Source organism: Piliocolobus tephrosceles, chromosome 21, assembly GCF_002776525.5.
Source record: "Piliocolobus tephrosceles isolate RC106 chromosome 21, ASM277652v3, whole genome shotgun sequence".
Taxonomy (NCBI): Eukaryota; Metazoa; Chordata; class Mammalia; order Primates; family Cercopithecidae; genus Piliocolobus; species Piliocolobus tephrosceles.
The window spans coordinates 37,204,994-37,208,244 of record NC_045454.1 but is presented as its reverse complement, the minus strand read 5'-3'; positions in this window follow the sequence as shown (position 1 = coordinate 37,208,244).

The window sequence follows — 3,251 nt, the reverse complement described above, 5'->3', positions numbered from 1 at the left end:
AGGAGGCAGGAAGGAAGGGAGGGAGAGAAGAAGGAGGGAGGGAGGGAGGGAAGGAAGGAAGGAAGGAAGGAAGGAAGGAAGGAAGGAAGGAAGGAAGGAAGGAAGGAAGGAAAGGTAGCAGTGAAAGTGAGACCTAACTAGGCCAAGTCTAGGATCCCAAGAGAAACACCGTGGTGACAGTTGTCATCCCAGAGACACAAGTAGTTATCAAGAACTGTGATGAGTATGGGATCTTATTCTACTTGCAAATGGCCAACTGAACCTGCTACAGTTTTATGGATGCGGGCAGAAGACACGAGACTCCAGTGTCAGAGACAAAGGACTTTATTACTTGTGGCATAGCAGGCAGCATGAACTTTGTGTCTGCACTAGCCCACGTTGGGTTAGTTCCACAGCCGAGGAACTCTGAGCTTAAAGATCCCTATTTTTATAGTCGACTGCAAACAAACCTGGTTTATTTTAATACCAGGAGACATTATCTTCATTATATGAACAGCAAATAAAACTGCCCTCTGCTCCACAAGAAGAAACTCTGTCTTCCAAGGCTGTTTGCTATACAAACATCCTGAAAACATAGCTGGAATAAAAGTTGTCTGGGCACCTGACTCTGGGGTGTGTGGAAATGCAAGAGACCCGTGGAGAATCGTTCTCCAATGGCACCATTGACACCCAGTGGGCAGTGGCTGTCCTTGAAGGTAACTCAGGTAGGAGATTGAATAGGGGAGGCCACTCAGGTTGTAGTTTGTGGGTCGATGTGTAGAATCTAGAGTCAGACACTCTTGGTTCAACTCCCAGCACCACCACTTCTTAGCTGTGTGAGCTTGAGCAAGTTACTTCACCTCTCTGTGCCTCAATTTCTCCTTTTATAAAATGGAAATGACATAGCACTTCTCTTACGAGGTTATTGTGAAAATTAAGTGAGTTTATGTGTGCAAGTCACATAGAACAGCATGGACACATTAAAGACATGTCAGTGTTATCTATAATTATTATTATCGTGACGATGCAGCCAAGCTTGTGGTCATGCCTGTTTTACGGCATTAATGGCCAAGCTCTCTAACCCACACAGTTCCCTCGGACTGTGGCTCAGAGACTTTGGGGAGGACTTAGGGCCCTTTTTTCTCTGCCCGCCCCCACCACCACTGGTTTGTCCCTTCCCAGATAATTTTTTTTAAAACAGGATCTTGTTCTGTCACCCAGGCAGGAGTGTAATGGTGCAATCTCAGCTCACTGCAACCTCCACCCACCAGGTTCAGGCAATACTCGTTAGCTTCCCAAGTACCTGGGATTACAGGTGTGCACCACCATGCCCGGCTAATTTTTTTGTATTTTTAGTAGGGACAGGATGTCACCATGTTGGCCAGGCTGGTCTCGAACTTGTAGCCTCAAGGGATCCAACCCTTTGGCCTCTCAAAGTGCCAGGATTACAGATGTAAGCCACTGCACCTGGCCTAGAAACTCTTTTTTTATTAAGAGATAGGGTCTCACTCTGTTGCCCAGGCTGGAGAGCAATGGTACCATCATGGCTCACTGCAGTCTCAAACTCCTGGGCTCAAGTGATCCTCCTGCCTCAGCCTCTGGAGTAGCTTGGACTACAGATGCATGCCACCACATCCAGTTAATTTTTAAATTTTTTGCAGAGATGGGGTCTCGCTCTGTTGCTCAGGATGATCTTGAACTCCTGGGCTCAAGCAATTCTCCCACCTTTGCCTCCCAAAGTGCTGGGATTGCAGGTGTGAGCCACTGCACCCAGCTTCGGGGTCATTTTTATTGTCATCCTTGTCGTCTTATTACTCTATTATACCCCATGAAATGAAACTCCATAGAGCACAAGCTGAGAACATTTTTGCTCTTTTCTATCAGAACTCAGTAGACTCACCTGTTGCCTTGGTCTCTCTGCATATCTCAAACTGCAGAAGGCACGCTTGGGGGCAGTCCCCATCCTCTCTTCTGTTATTTGATCCCTGCAACCTCACCACCCACCACACCACACCACCTCCTCACCTCTGCATTCAACGGCAGACACTCTTACCCGCCCTTAGTCCCTTCCTCCTATGACCTCCGCATAGACCCCACCACCACTGTTCAGACCTCCCTCAATTGCCACTTCCTGAGGGAGGCTTTTCCCTGACTTCCACCCAAGACTAATTAGGTGCCTGCATTTTGCATTTATTAACATTATTAGGCTGGGCGTGGTGGCTCATGCCTGTAATCCCAGCACACTGGGAGGCTGAGGCGGGCAGACCACCTGAAGTCAGGAATTCGAGACCAGCCAGGCCAACATGGTGAAACCCTGTCTTTGCAAAAATACAAAAATTAGCCAGGCGTGATGGTGCATGCCTGTAATCCCAGACACTTGGGAGGCTGAGGCACGAGAATTGCTTGAACCTGGGAGGTGGAAGTTGCAGTGAGCTGAGATCCCACCACTGCACTCCGGCCTGGGCAACAGAGCAAGACTATCTCAAAAACAAAAAAAAAATTTTAGCTCAAACTCTGGGTGCCTGCCCAGACCCACTAGGTTCCTACTGTTTCTCTCCACACCAAGGACTACTTCCAGCAGCTTTATCTCTCTGCTAGGGAGAAAGGAGGCCTTCCTCCAGCTGCTGAAGTGGGTGTGGCCCATACAAGGGCAGGTCAGCAGAATCAACAGCCCCTAAAAGCAGCCTTCAATCAACAACAGCATGGAATTGGTGGATAAATACCGCAGCTCCCTCGCCCCTCAGCTGGGACCACTCCAAAGAGTGTGCTCTCTGCTGCCTCCAGAGGCCCTCAGTGGGACTGCACCCTGTTTGTCCATGGCAGTAACTGGTTTCACAACGCATGCTTAATGGCTGGCTGCTTTCTTTTCCCTATTTCACTTCCCATCCTCTACTTGTATCTCCCCGGGTCACCTCCCAAATAAACTATTTGTCCTTGCATTTTGAAAGAGATGAGGTCTCTGATGCGCAGGCTGAAGTGCAGTGGTGCAATAATAGCTCATGGCAGGCCAGGCACAGGGGCTTATGCCTGTAATCCCAACACTTTGGGAGGCCAAGGCAGGAAGATCACTTGAACCCAGGAGTTCAAGACCAGCCTGGGCAACATAGCAAGATGCCACCTCTACAAAAACAAAAAAGTATCCAGGCATAGTTGCACATGCCTGTAGTCCTACCTACTCAGGAGGCTGAGGTGGGAGGATCAATTGAAGCTGGGAGATCTAGGCTGTAGTGAGTCACTATTGTGCCACTGCACTCCAGTCTGGGCAACAGAGT